General features: G+C 36.1%; 1 long non-coding RNA gene across 1 annotated transcript in view; it reads left to right on the top strand.

The window, feature by feature from the left end:
- LOC131278770 (uncharacterized) overlaps positions 1-11798 on the top strand; it is a 55535-nt gene extending 43737 nt beyond the window's left edge. The window contains exons 2-3 of the long non-coding RNA XR_011649390.1: positions 9002-9046; positions 11719-11798. This is a non-coding gene — a long non-coding RNA (uncharacterized lncRNA). The remainder of the gene's footprint in view (positions 1-9001; positions 9047-11718) is intronic.
- The last annotated feature ends 656 nt before the right edge of the window (positions 11799-12454 follow it).

The raw sequence follows: 12454 nt of genomic DNA, 5'->3' as shown, positions 1-12454 counted from the left end.
ACCAGGCATTTTTCTCAAATGCACACCCTTTGTTTCCTAGGAGACAGTAGGCCACCACTAGGCTCTAGGTCCAAGGACACAATATAGTAGTATCAGAATTTTTTGACCAAAGCAGCCTTAAGGAAGTCATTAGTGACTTTTACTAGATCTGTTTTAGTGGAGTGGGAATTAGGAAAGTCAATGAGCAGTGGGATGAATTCTGAAGTAGAATTAAAGTGGAAACAGAGATTTTGGTTTATAACATTATGCGCTGCCAGATATCCAATCACAATAGAAGTAGTCATCCCCCCAGGGGCTGGAAGGACCACCAGAAGATGGGCCCCAGCTCTCAACCATCTTTAAGGATGAGGATTGATTCAGCTGAAGAAAAGTGCCCTGCCTAAAGTCATGCTTACTTCCTGGGGCTACACATATTCAATGACTGAATTCCACTATCCCAGTATGGGCCATCTAAGCTCCAGGTCTTCAAAACTTCCTGTGTGTTCACTTGAGACCTTGGATGAAGCTGCATTACAGCTAAACTTCTGCCCAATCTTGCTTCCATCTCAGAGAATGTTTCCAGGAAACCTAGCCAGTGACAGCTGGTGATAGGTATGGTGCAAGAAACTAAAATGGGGTATTGCTACAGAGAAACTGAGAACTCCATCACTGGTGGCAGGAAGAGCTCAGAATGCCCGTGGCACACAATCGTAGTATAATTCTCTGGTGGTGACCTGGGATGGAAAAGCAGAGATTAGCTAGGGCAACATATCAGATGTTTGAGGAATATTTTCTGTAAACCTACAACCATATGAAAGAATACATATATACTCCATACTGTTACTCAGGAGCCAACTGAAAAAACTCTCATTGGCCAAAGCTGGGGGTAAAAATTAAAAAGCTAAGAGTTATTAATAGGCACTTAAAAAAATAAGTGTGAAGGCTGAAGAGATTATTTTATCCTGCAGTGAGTTGCTGGAGAATATTGACCAGTCACAAGAATTAACAGTAAGTATAGGCAAGCCCCTGAAAAAACTAACGTAATACAAGTCTTTAAATTAAATTCAAGCTAATGATTGGAGAAGAATGGGGCACTGACAAATGGCATATGAACATCAAGGTTGATTCGCCTGAAAATCTTGAAAGTCCACATTCCCATGAACCATATGAGCCTGCAAAAATAGCCCATACCTCCTTAGTAAGGAATAGCACCTCACCACCTGACATACACACACACACACACACACACATACTCTCCATTCATTGGAGACAATAAGGAAGCCTTGCCTCTGCAAGACAGCATGCACCTTTCCCTTTCCCTACAAACTGTTCCCCACCACACAAACAGCCCCAATGCAAATGTTAAATGAAAATACAGCCTACCTGGAAAGCTGGAATATAGTCCTGGTTTTTCTATCCAAAGTTGTTTTGCAGTACATTGCTTCAACTGTGCACACTCTGGACAGACTGTACTCCTCAGACCTCCTTAACTATGTTCTGTACCTTCAAACCTCTATGCAATGACTCACGCCATTCCTTCTCAGGGAGCATCATTCCCCCAACCCATCACAGTAAGGAAAAGAAAAGGGCCATCTCTTCCATGAAAACTTTTGTGGCTTTAAGAACAAAGGGATTATTCCCATCTTTCAGCCATTGTGTCACCTATACCTCTCTTATGACATGTTCCTACATTTTCCTAAGTACAGCACTGGATTTTTAAGTTCCCAAGAACAGAAGGAAAATATTTGTTCTCTGCCCACACTATAGTGTTATAAGTATTAATTGTAAATTCTCAATCAATATTTTAAAAATAAATTATTGATGCTTACTAAACTAATTGTGAGAAAATACAAAGGGTGAATATAAACATAATGTATTTTCTATGTTTTGAATTCTTGGTATATAAATTAATTAATTAAATGGGCTCTTATTTGAGACAGACTTGAATTTATTTATTTATTTATCTTTTAAGATTTATTTTATTTATTTATTTAATCCCCCCCCCCTTGTCTGTTCTCTGTGTCTCTTTGCTGCGTCTTGTTTCTTTGTCCGCTTCTGTTGTCGTCAGCCGCACGGGAAGTGTGGGCGGCGCCATTCCTCAGCAGGCTGCTCTTTCTTTCGTGCTGGGCGGCTCTCCTTACGGGGTGCATTCCTTGCGCATGGGGCTCCCCTACGCGGGGGACACCCCTGCGTGACAGGGCACTCCTTGCGCGCATCAGCACTGCGCATGGCCAGCTCCACACGGGTCAAGGAGGCCCGGGGCTTGAACCGCGGACCTCCCATGTGGTAGACGGACGCCCTAACCACTGGGCCAAGTCCGTTTCCCGACAGACTTGAATTTAAATCCATGTTTTATTAGCGTAGCAAGATATTTAATCCCAGTCTCCTCACTTATAAATTGAGATTAATACCTAATATCTCTAAAACCCTTAATAATTTTTGTAATTCTATTACAAAATGAAGGAAAATATTTTTGTGCGTGTTTGGTTTGATGTGGGTGTGTAGGTCATCTTCCATATTTCAGGTATTAACCATTATTGATTGATTCATGGAGTCACAGTATAGATACAAGCATAAACACCTAAAAATGCAAAAAAGAAATAAATAATATCATCATTAGGTAAAAACAGAGTACCTCTGGGCCAGAGATGGCCAAATAACCATAGTAAAGTCATAAAATTACCCATATCACTTTGATGCTTATTTGCCCATGTCTGTCCCAGGGACATTGTTTTTAGCTGATATATGATATATTTTTATTAAGCGATGAAAAATTGAATCCATCACACTAAAAGCCTTGTGTTATAGTAAGTCATGGGGCTCTTTATTGCCACTTATTATATTGTTGCCAAAGTGAAAAAGGATCAAAAGCAAACACTCTTCCCTAACGTAAGAGACTCTATTCCCAGGATGTTCCATCCTTCACTGTTTCTTTTCTCTCCCTTCCCTCCCTCCCTCCCTCCCTCCCTCCCTCCCTCCCTCCCTCCCTCCCTCCCTCCCTCCCTTCCCTTCTTCCTTCCTTCCTTCCTTCCTTCCTTCCTTCCTTCCTTCCTTCCTTCCTTCCTTCCTTCCTTCCTTCCTTCCTTCCTTCCTTCCTTCCTTCCTTCCTTCCTTCCTTCCTTCCTTCCTTCCTTCCTTCCTTCCCTCCTTTCCATCTGTCATTTAGAACCCAGCATGGTCTATTTTCAGTTCCATAACATTTCATTGCTTTGGATTGAATAGCTGAAAAAAAAAAAAAGCTCCATCTCTCATTAGACAGTTGTTTATTTTATATCCTTTGCATTACAAGAATGGCTCCTTCAAGATGAAGTGGCAGAATTACTTACTTAGTTAATATTAGTGAACTTAATATTAAAATATAAAAAGGAAAACCATTTACTATTCTGCTATCTTAATGGATTGATTAGGTCAGATCCAGTGAAGAATTCACAATAGGTATTATAAACCTATCACCTAAAATATGAGGAAAAAAGACTTTTTGAGGCTCTGCCTGTTCATTGGAAATTACTCATTACCTGGAAAAATGTCACCTTTGAAATTACAAAGGGAGATTGCACTCTGAAGTTTTGTGCTTATTCATTAATACTCTAATCTGTGAAACTATAAAACAGGCAAACAGGCTTTATGAGAAATAAGGGCTTAATAAAACCAAATATGAATTTTATTTTAAAACTTTCAATTCATATAAACTAAACAGTAGGAAGATAAAAAGCTGAACAAGCACAACTTTAAAATTAATAACATTTTTTTTTTGGCAGTGAGTGACAGCCTAAAGGGGGAAAGGAAAATGGAAAGAGGACGTTAAACATGACAACACCATAGAGTGTTAATCATTTATGTGAAAGCATTAGTCTTTTTCTAAGGAAAATGAACTTTTTTGATTCATGTTAGTTCTCCTTGATGCTATCTTTAAAATTGGAATTTCAAGAAGTTTGCTCATATTTAAAAATCAGGAGGTTTTAAGGGATATCATGAGTAGCACCCTAAACTCTTCACTTCTATCCCATGCCCATTCACAGCTCTCTAATAAGCATTGCCACAAGTTATAAAATATCCAGAATTTTATTCTGAATACTAACTGGTCAGCAGAGGTTAATGTGTCCTTCTGCAAAAGCTAATAAAGGCAGCAAGATCCACAGAAGCTCTGGGTGTACAAAATGCTGAAATGTAGAGGTAACACTGTATGCCATTTCTTTCTGGAGCTTAGACTAAAGATGAAAAATAGGCTGCTGCTTAGTAGATGAAAATTAACTTTTGACAAATTAGATCTAATTGTTGCCATATTCCCAACTAAACTTTCATCATAAATCCTATATGAATTTATAATTCAATTAGCAAAACATGATACAAAATAATATACACATAAACACAAAAATGTATTTTTTGAAATTCAAAATTTCATGAGACCTAACTGTGAATCCAGTGCTATATTTGGTACTGGCGGAAAGAAAATAAAAATACTAATTGCTTTCAAGGACTCTCTGACTTAAGGATTCTGTTTTAATTTTTCTTTATTAGAGAAGCTGTGGGTTTACAAAATAGTCATGCAAAAATTATAGGATTCCCATTAAACTCCCCAGCACCAACATCTTGAATTGGTGTGGAGCATCCCTTGCAAGTTATAATAACACATTTTTATAATTATACTACTAATTAAAAATCCATCGTTTACCTTAGGGTTCCCAGTTTGTGTGGTGTAGTTTCATGGATTTTTCAAAAATTTTAATCCCATTGCCATATATGCAATCTAATATTTCCCCTTTTAATCATATCAGATATATATTTCAGTGCTGTTAATTGCATTTACAATGTTGTGCTACCATTACCACTATCCATTACCAAAACATTTCCACCATTCCATAGGAATGCTGTACATTTTAAACCTTAAATGTCCACTCCTTATCCATGCCCCATTCACTGATAACCTATATTCTAAATTCTAACTCAATGAGTGCTTATTCTAACTGTTTCAAATCAGTGAGTATATATAATCCTTATTCTTTTGTGTTTGGCTTATTTCCTTCAACATGATGTCATCAGTGTTCATTTATTTTTCTTCATAGATCAGGACATCATTCTTTTTTACAGCTGAATAATATTCCATTATATGTATATATCACATTTTATTTATCCATTCATTGGTTGATGGACATTTGGGTTGCTTTCATCCTTTTGCAATTGTGGCTATGAACATGGGTGTGCAAATTATCTGTTCCAGTCCCTGTTTTCAATTATGCTGGGTATATATACCTAATAGTGAGATTGCCAGGTTATGTAGTAGTTCTAAACTTAGCCTTCTGAGGAAGTGCCAAACTGTTTTTCCCAGGGGCTCCACCATTTTTAATTGTCACCAACAGTGAATAAGTGTTCTTGTTTCTGCACATCCTCTCCAACACTTATTTTCCATTTTTAAATGGTAACAATTCTAATGCGTGTGAAATGGTATGTCATTGTAGTTTTGAATTATATTTCCCCTGTGGATAAAGATGTTGAGCATCTTTTCATGTGCTTTCTAGCCATTTCAATATCTTCTGTGGAATGATGTGTATTCAAATCTTTTGCCCATTTTTAATTGGGGTGTCTGTCTTTTTGTTGTTAAGCTGAAGTGTTTCTTTTTATATTCTGGCTATTAAACCTTTACTGGATATGTGGTTTCCAAACATCTTCTCCCATTTTGTAGGTTGCCATTTTACTTTCATGATAAAGTCCTCTGAGGCATAAGGTTTTTAATTTTGATAAAGTTCCATTTATCCAATTTTTTTTGTTGCTTGTGCTTTGGGTATAAAGTCTAAGAATAAATTGCCTAACACAAAGTCTTAAAGATGCTTTGCTTTCACAGTTCTAGCTTTTATATTAATATTAAGGTCTTTTATCCATTGTGAGTTCATTTTTGCATATGATGTAGGGGTCATCCTCAATTTGCAAATGGAGATCCAGTTTTGCTAGCATGATTTGTTTAAGAGACTATTCTTTTCCAATTAAGTGGTCTTCTCCATCTTGTCAAAAATCAGTTAGTCTATATATGTGAGGTTTGATTTCTGAGCTCTCAACTCAATTCCATTGGTCTATTTGTCTGACCTTGTGTCAGTACCATGCTGTTTTGATTACTGTGGCTTTGTAATAAGTTTTAAGATCTAGAACTATGAGTCCTCCTACTTCATGTCTTTCAAGCTGGTTTTAGGCATTTGGAGCCCCTTACCCTTCTACATAAATTTGTTCATTAGCTCTTCCATTTCTGCAAAGAAAGTTGTTGGAATTTTGATTGTTTTTACACTGAATTGATAAATTGCTTTTGGTATTATTGACATCTTGGTAATATTTGGTTTTCCAGTCTTGAACAAAGAGTGTCCTTTCATTTATTTAGGTTTTCTTTAATTTCTTTTAGCAATGTTTTGTATTTTGCGGAGTATAATTCCTTTTCATCCTTGGTTAGATTTATCATTAGATATTTGATTATTTTAGTCACTATTGTGAATGAAAATTTTTTTTCTTAATTTCTTCTTCCAGTTCTTCATTGTGTATAGAAACACTACTGATTTTTAGGTGTTGATCTTATACCTTGCCAATTCACTAGATTCATTTATTATCTGTAAGAGCTCTTTTATGGAGTTTTCAGGATTTTCTGTATAGTAGGATAATATCATCTGAAAATAGGGAAAGTTTTCCTTCTTTTTTTTCCAAATCAGATGTCTTTTATTTCTTTTTCTTGCCTAATTGCTCTGGCAAGGATTTTCAATACAATATCAAATAAAAGTGGTGACAGTGGGCATCCTTGTCTTGTTCCTGATCTTAGAGTGAAACTTTCAGTCTTTCACCATGAAGTAGGATGTTAGCTGTGTGTTTTTCATATATGCCCTTTATCATGTCGAAGATGTTTCCTTCTATTCCTTGTGTTTTTATCATGAATGAATGCTGATTTTATCAGAAGCCTTTTCTGTATCAATTTAAATGGTAATGTGATTATTTCCTTCATTCTATTAATGTGGTTTATTACATTAATTGATTTTCTTATAAATCACAAGGGGGTAAATTCCACTTAATCATGGTGTATAATTCTCTTAATATGCTCTTGAATTTGGTTTGCTAGTATTTTGTTAAGGATTTTTGCATCTATGTTCATAAGAATCATTCTTTTCTTGTGGTATCTTTCCCTGGCTTTGGTATGAGGGTGGTGTTGGATTTACAGAATACATTTGGGAATGTTCCTTTATCTTCAATTTTTTTGTAAGAGTTTTTTTAAGCAGAATTGGAGTTTTCTCTTGGAATGTTGGTAGAATTCCCCTGTGAAGCCTTCTGGTCCTGTTCTTTTCTTTGTTTGGAGGTTTTTGATTACTGATTCAATTTCTTTAATAGTAATTGGTTTGTTGAGGCCTTTTATTTCTTCTTTTTTTTTTTTTTAAAGATTTATTTTTTTTAATTTATTTAATTCCCCTCCTCTCCCCCCGGTTGTCTGTTTTCTGTGTCTTTTTGCTGCGTCTTGTTTCTTTGTCTGCTTCTGTTGTCGTCAGCAGCACCGGAAGTGTGGGCGGCGCCATTCCTCAGCAGGCTGCTCCCTCCTTCGTGGCAGGGCACTCCTTGCGCGCATCAGCACTGCGCATGGGCCAGCTCCACACGGGTCAAGGAGGCCCGGGGCTTGAACCGCGGACCTCCCATGTGGTAGACGGTCGCCCTAACCACTGGGCCAAAGTCCGTTTCCCTATTTCTTCTTGAGTCAATGTAGGTAGGTAGTCTGTGTGTTTCTAAGAATTTTCCCAATACATCTAGTTTACCTAAGTTATAGGCGTACAGTTTTTCACAATATTCTTATATGTCTTTTTTTTTCCAAACTGGTTGGAAGTAATTTCTGGGTATTTCTAATTTTAGTTATTTGTGTCCTCTCTCTTTCTTAGTCCAGCTTAAGATTTGTCAATTTTACTGATCTTTTGATTTTGTTGATTTTCTCTAATATTTTGTTGTCATTGTTGTTTTGGTTTTGTTTTCTATTTCATTTATCTCCTCTCTAATATTTGTTATTTCCTTCCTTCTTCTGACTCTGAGTTTAGTTTTGTTCATCTTTTTCTAGTTTTTCCTGTTTTGAATTTAGAACTCTGACTTGAAGTCTTTCTTTTCTTTTCTTTTGGAGAAGAAAGCAGGCCTTACTGAAATTATGACGTTGAACTTTCACCTCTGAAATTGTGAGCCAAAAATTCCTCTTGTTTAAGCTAAAACCAATTTCTGGTACTTGTGATATCAATTCTGGCAAGTTAAGACAACTTACATATGCTTTAACTTCAAGACTTAAATAGCATGTTTTGATGGTTCATGTGTCAATTTGACCAGGATATCGTGTCCAGCTATTGTCTCAAGCAAGCATTGGTCTGATTGTTACTGTGAGGATATTTCTTGAAATTAAGTCATCAGTAAGGTGACTGCATCTTTGGCTGATTGTATCTATGTTCAATTAAGGAGCAAGACTTCAGCAATGAGAGAAGTCTCATATAATCAGCTGAAGGCTTTAAAAGGAGAAACGATGATTTCAGCAGGCAGAAGAGAGAGTTCCCATCTCTACTTCAGCCAGCCAGTTTCTTTTGGGGAAAGAATTGAAAACCTTCATTAGAATTTCTAGCTTGCAGCCTGACCTATAGAATGTGCATACTTGAAACAACTTTTATAAAAAGCTCATAATATTTACATGTATCTCCTTTTAGTTCTATTTCTCTAGAGAACTTTACTTAATATATACCTATCAAAAACTTGACTACAGTAGTAGTTTTTAGTGGAAACATTGAAAAGGAGGGTATTTAACAAGAAATGGTAGGAAAAAAATATGGACTTGTAATATTAGAGTCAGAAACATAAGTATCAAGATGGATCAGTGTGAGGAAAACAGTAATTCTCAAAGTGCTTCATTTCATCCAATATAAGCAGACACAAATATGGTATAGGCTCACTTCTTAAAACCATAGACAACCACTGCAATCATTTGGAGAAATTAAAGGAAAAGAGAAATATCATCAGTTCTTTATTCTCCATTCTCTTTCAGAATGATAAAACAACATTCACAAGAAGAAATTGAAATCCATACTAGGTAAGCCCATGATAGAATATATAACTTCTATTTATGAAAGGAAAAAATCTGGGGGATTTGAAAAAGTTCTTATGTTACATCATCTAAAAATTATCTGAGTGTTACAGGATGGATGTTGAGAAAAGAGACTTTGGGTCAGAAAGAAATTGCTTTGAGCACAAGCTCTGCTCAGTTCCATTATATGTAAAATGGGACTAATAACAGTATCCCCATCACGACAAAATTTAAAAGGATTAAGCAATTTCATGCATGAAATATGTATCATACAATGAGAAGAACATGCATAATACACAAATGTTGATAATGTCAATAATTCCAAATCCAAAGCCAGTAAACAGAGGTATAATGTTTAACCTATCTGGTGGATTAAAAAATTTAAAATAGGAATGAGGTCTTATTTTTCAAAGTTACCATAACCAAAAATTAAATCATGACAGGTTTTTATGGGTATCTAAAGTATTCCTAAAGAGAGAGGGTAGAGGTCAGTTCAGGCAGCATGAGTGCCTGAGGATGAAATAGGATAAGGGAATTTGCAGACAAGAAAAGCCAAAATCACTACAGCCAGAAAATTGCACCCATGCCAAAACTGGATTGCAGAGAGCCATATTGTCAAATAAATGGAGGAAGGGAAAAGACCTTTGGGATGCTTTTGCTTGAAAAATATTAAGTACCCTGACAATATTTTCTCTATCAAATTGGGATTATAATCTATAAATCTATAACTAAATTGAAATTCTGTGGTAGAAAGATTGTATTGAAGAAATAAGCCATCACTAGAAACTTTCCATGAAACTCAATAGTTTTGTGAGGCAATCATGGACAAGGAAAGTTATTATCATCTTGTTCCATTAGAGAAAATGGCTATTGGGAGGTATCTTTTGGCTCTGAGCAGGCAGCTTGCCTTGAAGAAGATCACAGTTTAAAAACTCCAACCAAATCCCCCCTCCCTGGAAAGAAAAAGGAGTATGATCTATGCTTCTTTTTAGAAGAAAAAAGAAAATATTTGAGTTTAGTGGAAAATAATTAAGACCAAAATCTGTATATGCAAAGTTTTCCCAAACAATACTAAAACATAGGAACACTTTTAGGGTCATGATATGAATCCTGGTACTTTTATAACATATGTGTTTATTTTTATATCAGTTAGTAACTCTGAAAATATATGTCGCTTACACAAAGTTTCAAATTTACTTTTCCTTGGGAACCCAGAGGGCTATTCATGTATCTGCAAAAGAATGGAGTTGGTTAAGTCACTAAAAAATTATGAATCTTTGGAAATATAATTGACCTTTCTCATAGTTGAATATTTTCTTTAATTCATTCATTTATTCATTAAAGATCATGTATTGAGTTATACAGGTTTCAAGCCATTATCATTGCCAGGACCCTTGTTAAGTGTTAGGATCATCATGTGTCTTCAATTTGCATATTGATTTTGAGTAATTCTTATGCTATCACTGGTAAATGTGACTTGTATAGAAATATCCTCAGGCCTGTGGGAGAAATTTGGGATCTTTGAATCCAGCTTTCAATCAGCTGCCTTTGCTATAGTTCAAAACAAAGACGGAGGGGTCACAACCATATCTAAATGCTGAGACGATGCCCTTGAAGCAGAGAAGAGATTCCTGGAACCTAAAGAGAGTACGAGCACTTTCCCTGCCTTTATGTAAAAAGAAACGGAGTTATGACCATGAATAAGAACAGTGTCTAGGTGTTACTCCAGTCAACCTTCCCAGGAATTTTGTGAGCACATAGACAAATTTGACAAAGTCAGCTGCAGAACTTCACTGCTGACAATTAAGAAGTGCTGAAGCACACTGGTGTGAAACTGCAGCATTAAGGACCTGAAGCTGCAAAAGTAACTGTGCCAATCCCCCACCTCAGCACTTTCAGTTCCAGTGACCTCCAAGCCAAAACATGAGACAAGTGAGGAGCTGGCAAAGGTGGAGCAGTAGTACTGGCATTCGTTCAAAAGGCAATGGCCACTAGCAGATGCTGGAGTAGTGTCTGCAAACATTTGAAGAGAGAGGAGACGGGTGTAACTCAATAGATTATGCAGTCATAGTTTATGAGTGGGAATAATTATCAAGCTATCCACCATACAAATCCTTGTTAAAATTCAGGGTCATCATATATATATTCAATTTATTTATTTATGTTGAGTAATTCTTACAGTATCACTAATAAATTTGATTTTTAAGGAAAGATTCCAAGTTAAGATCATACATATAAATAGATCTTACTAGATCTATTTAAGATCTATCACCATCACAATTTAACACTTTCAATCAGTGTTAGGGTAAAAGGAAGAATCATGAATCACTGAATTTGTGCTCACATTCCAGTCCAGCAAATTTCTAATTCAATCAGTGTGGGCCACTCACTTTCCCTCTTTTAACATGTTAAGCATTTAGAGAAGGGGGTCAGCAAAGTTTTTCTCTTAAGGGACAGTTAGTAAATATTTTAGGAGTTGTGCGTAGAGAAGCAAGTGAGGCTTTTATGTAGGTACTTCCATAACAAGAGAGAAAAAATAAATCCATGAATAACTTTTGAAATGAAATCCAAATCTCAGTTTATGGGCATTGAAATTTGAATACTTGTCAGAAAATATTATTCTCCTTTTGTTTTCTTTTTAACCATTTAAAATTGTGGAAACCACTTCTTTCTTGCAGCGTATACAAAAACAAGAAATGTGGAAGATTTGGCCCATGGGCTATAGCCTGACAACTTTTCACTTAAAAAATTATCAGCAAATGTTACTAATTATATTGGACAGAGATATCCCCCACCCAGGACCTCTGTGGGTCCATGGAGGCATGATGAGCAACACAGATACTCATCTGAACACTACCACCAAGACTCTGAATCAAACAGGCAAACGTGAGGAATAATACATGCTAGTAAAGGTATTTGAAAAAAGAACTGGCATTTATTTCTTTCATAAGTACTCATTAAATCCAATTATCAATCAAGGACTGTATAGTAGGGATAAAAGTATTAATAAGACCATGCCCTTATCTTGGAGTTGCTTATAGACCAGAGGTATGGACTGATGTATAAATAGATGCATAACAAACTGGATGTGACAAGGTAGCAATTGCCCAACTGAAGGTTTAAAAATAATTTTGGGACACAGACGTCATAATGGTATCACCAATAAATTTGATTTTTGGGGGAATATTCCATAGAGAAATACAAATTTTCAAAACAAAACCTGAGGTTAAGAACAATTAAGCTCCATCAGTAAAATATTAGACTTGAGCCAGATATCCAAGGCAGGATTTGAAAATCATTTTCTCTAATCCTTAAACTATATTAAACCAATAAAAGAGCTCAGGGAGAGGATTAGTCTTGGAAATGAGGATATACAATCTTCCATCTTCACAGAAGGGAAACAAAGGGAGGCAG

The sequence above is a fragment of the Dasypus novemcinctus genome, chromosome 1 (genome assembly GCF_030445035.2).
Source record: "Dasypus novemcinctus isolate mDasNov1 chromosome 1, mDasNov1.1.hap2, whole genome shotgun sequence".
In the NCBI taxonomy this organism is placed as follows: Eukaryota; Metazoa; Chordata; class Mammalia; order Cingulata; family Dasypodidae; genus Dasypus; species Dasypus novemcinctus.
The sequence above is the reverse complement of the archived record's forward strand: the minus strand, read 5'-3'. Positions and strand labels throughout refer to the sequence as shown.